General features: G+C 36.7%; 1 protein-coding gene across 14 annotated transcripts in view; it reads right to left on the bottom strand.

The window, feature by feature from the left end:
• The window catches only part of PEAK1 (pseudopodium enriched atypical kinase 1), a 300,593-nt gene that overhangs the window by 226,633 nt on the left and 57,321 nt on the right, over positions 1–16,639 (bottom strand). For 7 of the 14 annotated variants that reach the window (XM_074392605.1, XM_074392607.1, XM_074392610.1 and 4 more), the window contains exons 3-4: positions 15,554–15,670; positions 9,693–9,913 (exon numbers count right to left, since the gene is read on the bottom strand). The exons of 2 other annotated variants lie outside the window; for them this stretch is intronic. The gene's annotated coding sequence lies outside the window, so the exon portion shown is untranslated. Of the gene's footprint in view, positions 1–9,692; positions 9,914–11,226; positions 11,278–15,553; positions 15,671–16,639 lie in introns of all 14 variants that reach the window. 5 more of the 14 variants (XM_074392613.1, XM_074392615.1, XM_074392604.1 and 2 more) reach the window with 4 other exon arrangements.

Raw genomic sequence — 16,639 nt, 5'->3', positions numbered from 1 at the left:
AATTTTTGTAACAAACGTTTAAAACAGAATTTAGTGACGTAAACTCTTTGAGTTTTATGGAAGATCAGAGGTTTCAAAAGGATAAAAAACAGATACTGAGTAGAAGGCAGGTTTCAAAGGGAGAAAGTAAAGTACACTGCACAACTATCTCAGACCAGGAATCACATCAGATAAAACCTATCAAAAAGGACCAAGGCCAACCAATACCTCATTTGGTATCACCGTGGCATACATGAAGATACAACCCAGAATTTGTATACTGTTTATATAACACCTATTTATCAACAGTACAGTAGGAAAGTCATAGTTAACAATTTACTGTATATTTCAAAATAGCTAAAATAATATTTGTTTTATTCCCAGCACATATAAAAAGATAAATGTTCGAGGTGATGGATATCCCAATTACTCTTATTTGATTATTACACATTGTATACAGGTATTAAACTATGACAAGTACCCCAAAATACATACAACTATTATATATCAATAGATAATTTAAAAAATTTTTCAAACTTATTTAAAGCCTGCACATACATATTAATTACAGCACATGGCAATGGCAAAGGTCTATCATGTTCAGAAAGAACATAACTGAAAGTTAACATCTGGTGAAACAAAATGGAAAAGAAATCAAGTAGTATTCATTCAAAAATGCCTGTCCCTTTCCACAGAGTTAATTGAAGGCACAAGGACACAAGCACTATGCCACAAATCAAAGCTCCAAGCAAGAGTCAAAGCTGCATTTTATAGAATTGTCACTTTCCTCACCAATACCAATAAATAAATTATTAAATCTACCCTTTTGGCATAATAAAATCAATAGACAAAAGCACCACAGTTTCAATGTCATCTCTTCTGAAAATAAATGTTGCTGTCTTGACTCGGAATTCAAATTGCAGCAGCAGGTCATTACTTTGTTCTATTCTGTTGATATATTTTAACTCATTTTGTAAACCTAGAATTTGTTCCTGTTCTAAAATCCCAGAAAAAAAAAATGTTTATGAGAAGGCAATGTCATTTTGCTAGGTTGACAGTGATAGTCCCTTGGGGGAGAGGACAACTCAAGCAGGACTGAAGCAGCTGCTAGAAGCCAATTTTCCTACCTGTTAATTGCTTTTACGACTAGGATGCACAGGCTCAGACACCCACCTGGCATGCAGAAGATAGATGGAAACAGTCACATCTCAAGAGATGTGACTATTTTTCCCTTCTTCTAAAATAATTCAACTAGGAGACAGAACAGCAAAGAAACAGTAAAGTGTCAAAAATACAAAAACATTAATTGTGTCTTCCTGACTACCAAAAGGAAAATGCAAAAGAATGAAAAGACACTTTTATGAATTGCTGGTAGAAAAAAATATTCATTCATTGGTCACTCAGTAAGTATTTACTGTAATGCCTATTATGGCAGACACTATTGTAGGTAATGGAGATACAGCAGTAAACGAGACACCATGTCCCTTTGTCCCCATCAGAGGAGATTAACGAGAAATAAAGAGCTATCAATTAGTGATCCAGTACTAAGAGGAAAACAAAGCACAGCCATGTAATAAAGAGAATTGAGAAGCACTAATTTACAGTGAATTGTCAAGGAAGCCTCTTTGAAGAGGGAACATTTAAGCTAAGACTTAAATGAAGGATCCAATAAACCACCAGTCTGAGAGAAGACCATTCCTTGCAGAGGAACAAGTAGTAGTAGATTTGGAAGTTGGAATAAACTTGGTATATTCATAGAAGAGAAAAGAAGGCCAGTATAGCCGGAGTTTTGTGAACAAGGTTAGAAACAGCAGCAGATAAGATCTCTTCAAAGTGCCATAGCCATTTCAAAGTTATCTGCTGAGAAGATAAAAATAAAACTATAACCCATGAACTACTCGTGGAAATTCACTTTTGAGCTAGTAATGACCACCAGGAAACTTTCAACAGAAAAAAGCTAAGCATGAGTTGAGAAATACCACAGAGGAAGGTTTCTGAATCAGAAAGAATGAGCATCAGAGTAGTGGCTGGATCAGTGCTGTCAGAAACCCCAGAAGCAATATTGTTCTAAATGAGATCAACGTCTAGGGCTGGCACGCCTGGACAAGGGGATATCTGAGGCTTCTAACAGGAAGCATTAAAGCACAGCACTCATCAATGAACTCCAAACACAAAGGAATGTTTTTGGATGTATTTGTTCTAATCCTTATTTGACCTACACATTTGAGAAAGCCCAGAGACTCTTTAAAAAAATGTTTAATGTAAATAACAAATAGCATAAAACATCCCCCTAAAACAGAAATTTTTAGAAGTTACAGAAAATCAGAAAAATTTTCCATTTTTAAAACTCTTCCTAGATTACAAAATAAATCAGGAGTTTTTTTAAAGGAAAAAAAATCAGTGAGTATATAGAGCATCTGTTTTCCTTCTATAACAAGCACAAAACAGCATTTAATTTCAAAAGCATCTATGATATTAAACAATTCTACATTTAAAAATAAAACATACCTACTAAAAAAGAAGTAGCTCACCTTAATTGAAAGATAAACTTTACTTTTAAGCACTGATTGATTTCCAAACACACTGTATATGTTGCATAATGCTAACAAGACATTTTGTAATAGTGCTATAATGTTAAAATTTCCAAACTATGCACATGGCTATCAGATATATGTACTTTTCTATAAAAACATTTTGATCAGACATTATTCATCTAGAGAAAAAAAGAAAGAAAAAATAATGGAGATCAAAAACTTGCTCTACATGAGGTATATGGCAAAGTTTCTTCACTTAAGTCACATGCTTTGAAAAAAAAAAAAGAGCGGCCACGCGCGGTGGCTCGAGCCTGTATCCCAGCACTTTGGGAGGCCGAGGCGGGTGGATCACGAGGTCAAGAGCTCAAGACCATCCTGGTCAACATGGTGAAACCCCGTCTCTACTAAAAATACAAAAAATTCGCTGGGCGTGGTGGCACGTGCCTGTAATCCCAACTACTCAGGAGGCTGAGGCAGGAGAATTGCCTGAACCCAGGAGGCGGAGGTTGCAGTGAGCCGAGATCGCGCCATTGCACTCCAGCCTGGGTAACAAGAGCGAAACTCCGTCTCAAAAAAAAAAAAAAAAAGAAGAAGAAGACTGGCATCAAAGACCCATAGCGGAATCCCACCTCTCAAACTAATTAGCTGTACAACTTCCCTGAGCCTCAGTTTTCCTCAACAGAAAATGAGTCTCATGCCACCTATTCTTACAAGATTGATAGGAATATTAAATAAAAAAACAAGTTTAAAGGAATCCAGTCTTATTATTTGGTAATTATACTATAAGCAAGGGAAATGTTTTAAAAAAAAAAAACAAAAAACAAAAAACAGGTGATTTTTTAAAAAGGAAAAATAATAAATTATAGGTTGTAAGAGCTGAACACGAGGTAAACAATACTCAAGTTGATTATACTGGCCAAACTCCTTTATTTTATCTATGAAGAAATAAAAGCATAGTAAGCTTAAATGACCAGCCCAGAGTTGAAAAAGCAGGCAGAAAAAGAGCTAAAATCTTGCTTAATTCCTAAGTGTGGTATACATTTTATAGAGCACTTTCATATATAAGATCCAATTGAGCTCCATGATAAAATAGCTAATCTAACTCATGAGAAAACCCAAGGCACCAAAGTCAGCCAGCTACTTAGATGACAGAACTGTGACTAAGACCTGACAATGAATACTGTCTATTTTTTTTTTCTTTTGGGGGGATGTAGAGAGGAGTTCTCACTGTGTTGCTCAGGCTGGTCTCGGACTCCTGGGCCCAAGCAATCCTCTTGCCTTGGCCTTGCAAAGTGCTGGGATTATAGGCATAAATCATCACGTACGGCCTGTGTCTCTTAAAAATCGAGATTGAAAGCCTTTCTTAGTTATAATTTAACTAGTACCAAAAAATGCCTTAGCAAGTAATCACAATTTTATTCAGTCACTAATTATTTTTTAAAGTCACACTGCAAAGACATAAATGTTTCCATGTTGTATTTAAGAGACTCAATCAGTTTAACATAAAAATGTTCGTAATTGGAGTAAATTAAATTTCCAAAGACAAATTTTGAGACCTATTTCTCAAAGCTCAACTGATACTGGCTTAATACAAGGTAGCAAGAATTACTTTTATTCTTTAAACCAGATAGCTGGGCTAGTGAGTCACTGAGTATCATATGCTTGAGTATGTCATTGAATCCATGTTTCTATCATTAATGAATAATATTCACATACTTTAAAATTACTTAATCCTTTACATTGTCCTTTCTTCATGTAGGATATTCAAGCTAACCCTTCTATAAGTCGGTCAATCATTCTTATACTTAAGTTGAGATAATTCACTTTCACAAATAATTATGTTACAAATAATGCATTATTTTGCAGCTGAAGGGACAGGTAGGCTGGAAAACAAATTAAAAGGATTCAAGTGGAGAGGAGCCAACCGAACAATGTAGCATCTAAAAAATAGACAAATTTACAATACATGTTTCTGAGTGTCAATAAGAAAATATAAATCTGCTTGATACTTCAAATTCCTCCTTTAAAAAGGATCAAGCATTGTAGGAAAATTTCTAGGTTTAACACGGAATAGCAATGCAGGCAGCCAGGGCTCAGTCACCAAGATAGTTTTCAGATCACTTGTAAAAACATAGTAAGAGCGTACTCCCAAATAAGCCTCTGTTCAAAGCCACTTTCAAAGATGTAAAAATGTAGGCACAAAAGTAGTCTCTGAGTTTTGCAACTAATAACTGGCAACACTGCTGATGGGTAGGTGAGAACACAAAAGAACAATAAATCAATACACAAATGAACAGTAACCACTCATACTAATTTCATATGAATTAGAAGAATCAATATATAACTTGGGTGGGAGCCCAGCCCTCTTAAAATAGTCATAGCCAGAGAGTACCATCAAATTAACTACTTAGCTTAGTTCACAAGACTTTACTTTTGCTCAGCAAAGACTGTCACTGAATAGGGAAGAGCCTGAATGTACCAAGCTTTCCACTGAGTTAAGATAGGGTATACACCTTAAGGTATGTTGCTTGTCTGTCTTCTGAGAATTTTTTAAGCTACATTTGAAAAAAAATACAATTGTGAGTCTCCTTAGTGTTAAATTTATAATGTATTCTTTACCTAGGCAAAATAGTAAGCATATGTGTGCTAGAGATTCAAGTAAAAACAAAAAAAAAAAGGCCCAGCTTGTGACAAAGCATCACTATGGATCCCCCTACAGCTCAGTTCCTTACAGCTTCCTCAGCCACAGCTCTGAACAAGCCACAGAAATCAGAATGATCATGCTGAAGCATCTTATGGATTAACAAAGACAGATCAATTCTGTATAACCCATTTTGGTTTTCATTCAAATGATCTAAAATTGATCATTTGTAATTGGCTGTTAAGAAACATAATCAATTACTGGAACACTCCATTTCTCAATCACCTTGGATACACAGGCATTTACTGCAAACATGGTCCTTGATTCAGAGCAATTCATACGTAAAGCACTCCAATAATTACCCTCTTCATTCAATGCACATCTATTAAGCCCTATTGTTGTACTAGGCACTGTTGGTATTAGAAATACCATGCTGAATCCAATTAGCCCCTGCCTTCAGAGGCAGAAGGCTTTGCTTACAGACATGCAAACATTATATAATGAGACAAGTGCCAAAACAAGATGTATACAAGCCACTATAGCTATACACACGGGGAAGGACTAATTCTTCCTGGGGAGGTGAAGAAAGCTTGTCAGAATACCTAATATTTCACTGAGTGTTCAAGGGTCAGTACGAGTTGGTTTGGTACATATACTAGAGGTCATTCATGAGAGAGGATGTGACAGACCCACAAATTACAGCCTGTGCAAAGTGGGGAGGGTAGAAAAGAGCACTTGATTGGAATGAGAACAGAGTTTGGTAATAGGTAAGAACGAAAAAGTATGATCAGAATGAGGCAGGAAAATAGGTCTGGAGGCAGGGAACATAAAGCCAATGCGCACTTCAGCTATGACAGGAAATACCCTCTCCATGAGGGATATGCCGTAAATGACTTTGTAACCGTATTTCATCCTCTTCATTTACATAGGGTGTACCCCAAGGAAAGGGTATTTAAACTCATCAAAAACTCTGGGGCCTTTGAACCCCTATGCTCAGGCCTGATCCCACACTGTGGTGTGTACGTTCATTTTAAATGAATCCCTTCATTTCTTCCTTGCTTTGTTTGTGTGTTTTGTTCAATTCTTTGTTCAAGACCACAAGAACCTGGAAGCCTTCCACATTAACAAGAATAGGGCACAAGGGTTCTTCAACAGGCCATGTTAAGACTTTATCTCAGTGAAAATGTGAAGCACTTAAAAGGTTTTGAACAAGGGTGTGGTAACAGTTTCAGTTTTAGACAAATCTTTCTGGCCATACAACAAAAGGACAGATCAAAAAGAATAAAGTCTAAAGGTAATGAAGCCTGGTAGACCTATTAAAAGAATATTAAAAGCAGCCAAGTGCAACGGCTCATGCCTATAATACCAGCACTTTGGGAGGCCAAGGCAAGAGGAGAGCTTGAGCCCAGGAGTTCAAGACCAGCCTGGGTGACATAAGGAGATCCCATCTCCACAAAAAATTTAAAAATTAGCCAGGCATGGTGGTACATGCGTGTGGTTCCAACTACTCAGGAGGTTGAGTTGTGAGGATTGCTTGAGCCTGCGTGAATTATGATCACCACTGCACTACAGCCTCTAGCCTGGGTGACAGAGCAAAACCCTGTCTCAAAAAATTATTAAAATCACTACCATCCTTAGATCAAGGCAATAGTATTTGGTCCTCCTATGCCACACCTCTCCCCTAAGAAGTGAGCAGTGCAGAGGGCCAAATGGAAGTGCCTTACTGGCTCTATCTCCAGAAATCACTTTCTACCTATCTAAAACCCCAGAACTCTGCTCAAATGGCCCTGAGTCCACTTCCAAGATAGGTCCTCGCTCAGATATATGCACCACTAGGCCTGAGGGGAGACGAGAGACAGCTGTTGAGAGGAGAAGGGGACTATGGAGAGAGTTTGGACATTTTGCCAAAATTTAAAAATATGTACATTTTAAATTTAAAATACATACACTTGATTTAGAAATATCTACCTATTTTTAATACATATAATTTGAGAATTAGCAACTTCATACCATACTCATGAAAGACTGAGTATCTGTGCCTAGAAACCTAAGGCTGTTTATGATATATAGTACTGACCTGAAATTTAAAAAAATTTAATGTTTGAAGAAGATTTGAAGTAATTATTTCACAGACAAAAAATATTTTCCCTATAAGACAGACATACAAAAGTCAGGATCAACTTCTCAGAAAGTCAAAGCAATTTGAAGATAGATATGCCAAACAGGTGTTGATAACAGATTAGTAAAAAAAAAAAATAAGACATTTAGTGAAGGATCCATGTGTGGACAAAAGGCAGGTATTTGTTATACACAAATGAACCCATTAGCTAAAGAGATGCATTACCCTCACATTAAATAAAGACTCAGTGAGTGAAACACTCTGGCAAGCATCTGTTGGCTAATAACAAAGAAAACCATGGACCCTCTGAGGCCAATTTCCATCCAGCTGTAAGCATGGAAGCAGCAAATACATGCACTGCTTTTTAATATCAACCCCAAATAACCATGAAAAAGAAACGCCTTGGCTATTTTGTGACAAAGGCATTCCAAGTATCAATCACGGATGCTAAACAAGACACTTGGAAAAAGTTAACTCCCTAAATCCAGGCTGGCATTTCACTTGCTTGTTACCAACAGACTGTGGTAGAAGTGACACTGAGTTGCTTCCAATGTTATGTTGAGAAAAGCCATGCATGTTCTGGGGCTAAGTTTGGGGTGGTTGCTACACAGCAGTGTCGCCAGACAGAAGCTGGTATGTGAAACTGGGGTGCTAACATAACAAAAACCTAAAAGATGTGACGCTGGTTTCAAGATTGGGTGGTGAACCAAAGCTGGACTCAGGCTTGAAGAGCCTGGCAGAAACTATTGAAAAGGAGTTAAAGGAGAGTTAAATGTTTTCAGAAAGACCTTTTATGAAGTGGCAGAAAATTTAGCAAAACTATTGCCTGTGGTAAGGTAAAAAACAGAAAATGTTGGTAATGAACTATTACTTCTACCTAAGGTAATTTCAAAGCAGAATGTCCAAACTGTCAACTGGTTTCTTTTATATGCATAGTATAAGGTACAAAAGGAGATGAGCTAAAAAAGAAAGTACTTTTCAAGCAGAATTTAGGGGAAATATAAAGAAGCCAGAAATTGCTGGGTCCAAAAATAAAACTATTTCTCATCCACAATGTTTCCCAGCAGAGAATACTCTAAGAAAAGGTCTGAGGACAAAGATCAAACATAGGAGGCAGAAAAGAAAAATCTAATCTCAAGGTAGGAAGAAAGCCACGGGTGTTACTGTGAAATCTGGTTACGTTTCTCTCCTGATTTCTTCTTAATGATTTTCTTCCCGGTTCCTTTTTCTGCACTTGTCCACTAAATCTAGATGTCCGTAAGGATTTTGTTCTCAGTCCTGGGCAATTCCTTCTTCAATCACTCTCTAAAATCTATTAATCTCAAAATCTCTCTCTTTCAAGCCTCTACCTCCCTCTAAGAACAGCAGATCTGCACATCTCCACCCAACTATCTCAGAGAAACATCAAACTAAATATTACAAAATCTTATCTTACACTCCGAAAGTTCCTTCCATACTTGAATACACACTGGAAAGGAATGACTGGAAACAAATAGCACCACACCCATTTAATTGTCCAACTTGAGAGTCATCTCTGATTTCTACGCCTCCTTCTCCTCACCCAATACCAATATTTAATTAGTCACCATTTTCTATGGATTCTACCTGCTAAACCTCTCTGGCATCTCTCCCTTTTCAAGTTATCTCCTATCTGGACACTATACAGCCTTCTAAGTGGTCTTTCCATTCCAAAATATCTTTCATACTACTCTCAAAACCATCGTCTTAAAATACTAGCCATGTTAATCTCCTGCTGACAATCCTTCAAGAGCTCCCTATCAAAAGCCTTTGACACAACTTACAGGTAGGCACTTTGTGATCTGGCCTTTCCCTGCAAACTGTTCCCACGTATCCTTTACTCCAACCATGCCAAAACACAGGACTTACACCCATGGTGGTTATGAACACATACTTTTCTCTCTGCCTAGAAAGTGCTGTCCCTTGTCACAAATACTAAGTATGTTTTCATTTACTACTTTAGCAGTTTTGGAGCACTACTCTGCGGCAAATCGGGCAGGTACTAAGCCAAAGACTAGGCGCATGAAAGAAGCACACAGCCTGGAAAGAAAGCAAGTAAGTACCACAGGGATTTACAATGGAGAGTGGTGTGGTATAGTGGACTGATTCCTTGGAGGAGGTGGGGAGATACGATGAACAGTAAGCAAAATAATGAAATAAATACAATCTCCTGGAGCAGCAAGTTTTTTTGATATTAGTAATTTAAAATATTTTAATACTATTATGCATGTTTATTATAAGTGAAATTTAAATTTACATTAAAGATGCAATAAAAACTTAAAAATTCATGGGCCATTTTGGGCAAGAATGACTGTTCAGATTAGAATTTAAAGTAAAACCACTAAAGAGGAGCCATTTTAAGTCAGAGAGAGACCTTTTAATAATTGAGCAAGTCACCCACCTTTTGGCTCTGCCTCTTCAAAAAGCCAACCCTAGTTCAGTTCAAGTGCAGTGAAGCAACACTGAAAAACTGACAAGATTCCGTAGTATTTGCTGTAGCCAGCTGATTCCTCTATACGGCCTTGTACAGAGGGCTTCAGACTTGGCATGGAAGAAGTCTTACTGATGACCAAGGAGTCTTGAACTCATCCATTTTGGTGGGTGGGTCCAGATTAAAGTTGCCTGTAATTATGTAAAGAAAGTCAAGAAGGCTGAGAAAAAGTTTACCCTGATTCCAATTACTGAAGGTACTGAATTATAATAGAAAAATTGTTGACCCACCCCACCCCCCACCTCCCAGAATATCAGCCCTGGAGAAGTTACAGCCCTGGAAAAATAGAAAGAACTCAGAAAAACCCCTGGGTTGACTAGGACCCATTTTGACTTGATATGTGTGGAATGGTGGCTTAGGCCTAAGACAAAAGGCAGCCCAGCAAAGCTGTAGGATAACAAACCAAAAAAAGAACCACTAAAATTCTGTTTTGCTTCTCTTGTTTTGCACTACCTGGCCCCAAATGTGCATTACTCAGTGATAAAAATTCAGACAGTGGTTCCCTCTGGTGAGGGACGAGAATGTCAAGGAAGAAATCAGAAGGAACTTTAAGGGTAATAAAAGGTTTTCAATTTTTATAAGAGAGTAGCTACATGAGTAGCTGCATTCATCAAATCTCACAGAACTGTATATTTAAGATCTGAGGATTTTATTGCAAAATTGAAATTTATACCTCAAGTTTTAAAGTACTTCTTAAAAGATCACAATAGATACAACTTTAGATCATTCAACTAGCAGAATTTAAAAGTCTGAAAAAAAAAAACAAGTATTTGAGAGGCTGTAAAATAACAGGACCTCTTATACATTGATGGTAGGAGAATAAAATTGCATAAGCTCTTTGGAAATAAACTTTATATTACATGTTTAACATTCATTGCCCTATGACACAGCAATTACATTCATAGATGTATACTCAAAAGAATCTCTTGTACATGTAAAAGAGATTGACAATAGTCACGGATAGAAATGTTTTTGGCAGCAACACTGAAAATTGCAAACACCTGAAAGTAAGACTCTTATTCTTAATTCCAGGAATAAATTGAGCATGACTGCTTTCAAATATTCAACTTGTCTTTATGTTTTAACAATAACCCAGTTTTTATACATATTATAGTTTATTTCAAGGTACGCATATATAGAAATCCAAAATTAAGGCACAGAATTAAGGTACCATAATGATTTTGTAGTTTTAAAAGCAGGAATTCACTTATTCAACATGAGTTTTACAGGAGTAAAGACAGAATTCACCTAAATGTTGGTTACATAAATTATACTATAACCACACACAAAATATCCTGTGGTTATAAACACAAATAAAGTAGAATTATATATACGGAAAATTTTCCAAGATACAGAAGTAAGTTTAAGAAGCAAAAAGGAGGTTGGGTCCAGTGGCTCACACCTATACTCCCAGTACTATGGAAGGCTGAAATGGCAGGATTACCTGAGCCCAGGAGTTCAAGACAAGCCTTGACAACTTAAGAAGACCCAGTCTCTAAAAAAAATAAAACATACATTAGCAGCACATGGTGGCACATGCCTGTGGTCCCAGTTACTTGGGAGGTGAAGTGGGAGGATCACGCAAGACCAGGCATACGAAGCTGTAGTGAGCTGTGATCACACCACTGCTCTTCAGCCTGGAAGACAGAGTAAGACACTGTCTTTTTTTTTTTTTTTTTTTTTTTTTAAATGAGACAGAGTCTTGCTCTATTACCCAGGCTGGAATGCAGTGGCACAATCTTGGTTCACTGCAACCTCTGCCTCCAAAGATGCAAGTGATTCTTGTGCCTCAGCCTCCCGAGTAGCTGGGACTAGAGGTGTGTGTCACTACGACCAGCTAATTTTTGTATTTTTAGTAGAGATGGGGTTTCACTATGTTGGCCAAGGCTGGTCTTTAACTCCTGACATTAAGTCATCTATCCACCTTAGTCTCCCGAAGTGTTGGGATTACAGGCACGAGCCACCACCCTGTCTTAAAAAAAAAAAAAAAAAAAAGCAAAAGTAGAACAGTAAATTCTCACAGATCGAAACAAACTCCATAGATATTTATGTATATGTATGTTTGCAAAACTAATTTAAAAGTAAACTGCTAATGTTAGTTTCTTCTGAAAATACAGACAGAGGATCTAAGGTGAAATACTTACTTTTGTACTATCTATGAATCCTTTTATACTATCTAAATTTCTGACCACATACCTTTTCTATTTTTTCAAATTATATAGAAGGAGAGAAAGGGGCCCTCATAACCTTTTTCAATTTCTAGTAAGCAAACTCTCCCATGCCCCACAGTAGTTATCCTAAAGCATTACCACTCCCTCAAATCCCATATTCAGCCTTGTTGGCCTTTTTCCACAATATTGCCCACCACACTGACAAGCCAAGGCCCTTGTCTTCTGCTTCAGAGGAAATGAAAACTCCCTGTATTTCCTAATTCACACCCACAAATCTGTCACTAGCTACATTCATGGGCACCTCCTACCGTCAGAAGAAAGAAGCCATTCCTAGCAAATCTTGCGTTTTATCATGTGTTCTATCATGCAATCTGCCATTTCTACAAGGAGCCTGTTAGATTATTCTCCTCTCTCTCTCTCTCTCTACTTACACAATTTTGCTCTTACCTGTTTCTCTTTTCCCCTACCTCTGTATATATGCATGTTCAACACTATCCTATATTAAAAAGTACCCTATGTTCCCCTCTATCTAGCACCCTAAACTCATTCTTTCCATTCACAGCTAAACTCCTCACAAGAATAGTCCATACTTTTTGACAGTCTCTTCATCATCTTCCATTCAGTGCTCAACACACCAGAATCCTGTCTCCACTGCCACAAAAAAAACACCCAAAGTCACGTTGTAAACTTTACTGGACTTTTTCTGTAGCACCTGACACTAATGACCAGTGCCACCCTTTCTGAAACACTCTAATCTCCCTGCTTCTGTGACATTTCTCTCTCTGGGCTCTCCACTGTAAACTGGGGGAATTCAAAGATGAAAATGACAGAGTCCCTGACTTCAAGAAGCAGTTTCTAAAATGAGAGAAACAAATACAAACAATCACAACACAGTGACAAAGTACAAAGTGCAGCGACTAAGGTTAGAGTCAACTTTGTATCGGGAAGTGGGAGAGCACTTCCCCATACAAAGGAGGAAACTAGCAGGTACAGAGTAACGTATACATCAGCATGGTTTGTGCAAAAATTTTAACGGGTGATTGAACACACAAATTCTGGAATCAAACAATCTGAGTGTACCTTTCTATCTGAGGATAAAATAACAGTCTTTACCTCACAGGACTGTTGTGAAGCTTACATGAAACGCTAAATATAAAACACTTGGCATATAGGGTCTGGCATATACAAAAAGATCTCAATAAGCATTATCTCATATACTTTCTGACAAAAACATTTTTAAAAAAATGACTAAAATAGAACTTCCTAAACCAGATAAAGGGCAGTTATGAAATACCCAAAGCTAACATCATAGTTAATCCTGAAAGACTAAATGCTTTCACCCTAATATCAGAAGCGAGACAAAGACTGGGTACAGTGGCTCCCATGTATAATCTCAACACTTTGGGAGGCTGAGGTGGGGGATCACTTGAGCCCAGGAGTTCGTGACCAGCCTGAGCAACATGGCAAAACCCCGTCTCTATCAAAAAATAAAAAAATTAGTTGGGTTTGGTAGTGCCTGCCTGTAGTCCCAGCTACTTGAGGGGCAGAAGTGGGAGGTTCACCTGGGCTCAGGAAGTCAAGGCTGCAGTGAGCCATGTTCATACCACTAGACTCCAGCCTGGGCAACAGAGTAAAACCCTGTCTCAAAAAAAAAAACAAAAACAAAAACAAAACAAAACAAAAAACGAAAAATGGCTTCAGCCAGAGCACTTAGAGACGTGAAAGGCATCTAGATCAGAAAAGAAGTAAAACCATCACTAGGATATGATGACGTGATCTCACATATTAAAAAATGCTACGTAATCTATGAACAACTATTACAATTAACAAGTAAGTTCAGCAAGGTTGTGTGACACAAAAATCAATTATATTTCTACATATGAGCAATGAATAATACAAAAATGAAATTAGAAAAAAATTTTCATTTATGATACTATTAACAAAATATTTAGGAATAAATTTAACAAAAGAATTATAAATACACATCCTGAAAATATAGTGAAAATTATATAATATATAATACACTGGAAATTATAAAACACTGAAAGAAATTAAAGAAGATGTAAATAAATGGAAAGTCATCCAGTGTTTATGAATCAGATGACTGATTGTGAAGTCCCCAAACTGATTTAAAGATTCCTGCCTCAGATTCACCACAATCAAAATCTAGCTGGATTTTTTTGGTAAAAATTAACAATCTAATCCAAAAAGTCATATGGAAACGTAAGCAATCCAGAAGAGCCAAAACAGTCTTGAATAAGTTGAAAGAACTTACACTTCCCAATTTCCAAACATATCACAAAACTATAGCAATCAGGACAATGCGGTACTGACATAAGAAGAGACAAATCAATGGAACAGAATTGAAAGTCCAGAAATAAACCCCTACATTTATAGGCAATTGGTTTTCTTCAAGGATGTGAAGATAATCCAATAGTCTGAGACAACTGGGTATCTACTTACAAATGAATGAAGTTGAAACCCTAATTATACCATTTATAAAAATTAAATGAGAATGAATGGGTCACAGACCTAAAAACAAGAGGTAAAACAATAAAATTCTTAGAAGAAAATATGAGTATTTCCCAGAACCCTGAATTAGGCAATTGTTTCTTAGATACAATACCAAAAGTACCAAAAAATAAATGAATAAGTAAATAAAGACTCTTGTGCTTCAAAGGACAATATCAAAAAGTGAAAAGACCCACAGAATAGGAGAAAATATTTGTAAATCATTTCTCATAAGAGATTTGCATCTAGCCACTCTATATATACACATAAGTTGACCCTTGAATAACACAGGTTTGAACTGTGTAGGTCCATTTATATGCAGATTTTTTTCAAGCATACATGAATAAAAAATACAATATTCATGGGATGTGACACCCACCTATACAGAGGACTGACTTTTCTTATAGGTGGGTTAGTAGGGCCTAATGCAGGACTTGACTATGTGTGAATTTTGGTATAAGCAGGGGTCCTGAAACCAATTCCCTGAATATACCAAGGGACAAGTGTATTTCTATTTAATGTAAATATACATTTATATTATATGTAATATAAATAAATATATATGTACAATAACCTAATTTTAAAATGGCAAAGGATGAAAATAAAAATGTCTTTAAAGCCCCTAACTCTCACCCTGCACAAAAATCAACTCACAAATGGATCAAAGACCTGAAACAATCAAACCACTAGAAGAAGAAGACATAGAGGAAAATGCTCCAGGACACTGATCTGGGAAAAGATCTTATGATAAGACCTGAAAAGCACAGGCAACTAAAGCAAAACAAACAAACAGAATTACATCAAATTAACTTCTGCACAGCAAATGATAAAATCAACAGAGTGAAAAGATAGCCTGCAGAATGGGAGAAAATATTTGCAAACTACTTGTCCCATAGGAGACTAATATCCAGAATAGATAAGGACAAAAAATGAAAGCAAAAAAAAAAAAAAAAAATTGATTTAAAAATTAGCAAATGATATGAAGAGACATTTTTCAAAAAAAAAAAAAAGACATACACCAGGCTGGGCAACATAATGAGAATCCATCTCTGCAAAAAATTTTTAAAAATTAGCGATTGTGGTACATACCTACAGTCCTGTCTACTTGAGAGGCTGAGGCAGCAGGATTGATTGAGCCCAGGAGTTTGAGGCTGCAGTGAGCTATAATCATGCCACTGCACTCCAGCGTAGGGACAGAGCCAGACCCTGTCTCAAAAAAGAAAAAAACAAACAAACAAACAAAAATGAAAAATGTTCCACATCGCTAATCATCAAGGAAATACAAATAAAAACCACAATGAGGTATAATCTCAACCCAAATAACATAGCAGCTATTAACAAAAAGACAAAAAATAACAAATACTGGTGAGGACGCAGAGAAAAAGGAACTCATATACTGTTGATAAAAATGTAAACTAATACAATCACTATGGAGAAAGTATGGAGGTTCCTCAAAAAACTACAAATAGAGCTATCATATGATCCAGCAATTCCACTACAGGGAATTTATCCAAAGACAAGACAATCGTATCAAAGAGACATCTGCACCTCCATGTTTACTGTAGCACTACTGACAATAGCCAAGATATGGAATCAACCTAGATGTCCAACAAAGGATGAATGGATAAAGAAAACCTGGTAGATACCAGAGAATACTGTTTAGTCATGAAAAAAAAAATCCTGTCATTTGCAGCAACATGGATGAGACTGGGACATTAGGCTGAGTAAAGCAGACCAGGAACAAAAAGTTAAATAAACACTGCATGTTCTCACTCATTGGTAGTGGGGAGGCAGGAACAGGGAACAATTTGCTAAAGAATAAAAAATTACCACTAGATAGAAGGAATAAGTTCTAGTGTTCTATACCACAGTAAGATGACTACAGTTAACAGTAATATGTAGTTTCAAATAGCTAGGAAAAGGATATTGAACATTTCCAACACAAAGAAATGACAAATGTCTGAGATGATGGATATGCTAATAACATCGGATCACTAACATATGTGTATTAAAACATCACTATGTACCTATGAATATGTATAATTATTTGTCAATTAAAAACTAAAAAAATGTTCAAATGGCCAATAAGCATATAAAAAAATATTCATCATAAGTTACTAGGGAAATAAAAATCAAAACCACCATATACCACTTCACATCTACTGAGTGGCTATA

This window comes from Saimiri boliviensis, chromosome 2, assembly GCF_048565385.1.
Source record: "Saimiri boliviensis isolate mSaiBol1 chromosome 2, mSaiBol1.pri, whole genome shotgun sequence".
In the NCBI taxonomy this organism is placed as follows: Eukaryota; Metazoa; Chordata; class Mammalia; order Primates; family Cebidae; genus Saimiri; species Saimiri boliviensis.
Note: the sequence above shows the minus strand (reverse complement) of the source record. Positions and strands in the feature narration are given on the sequence as shown.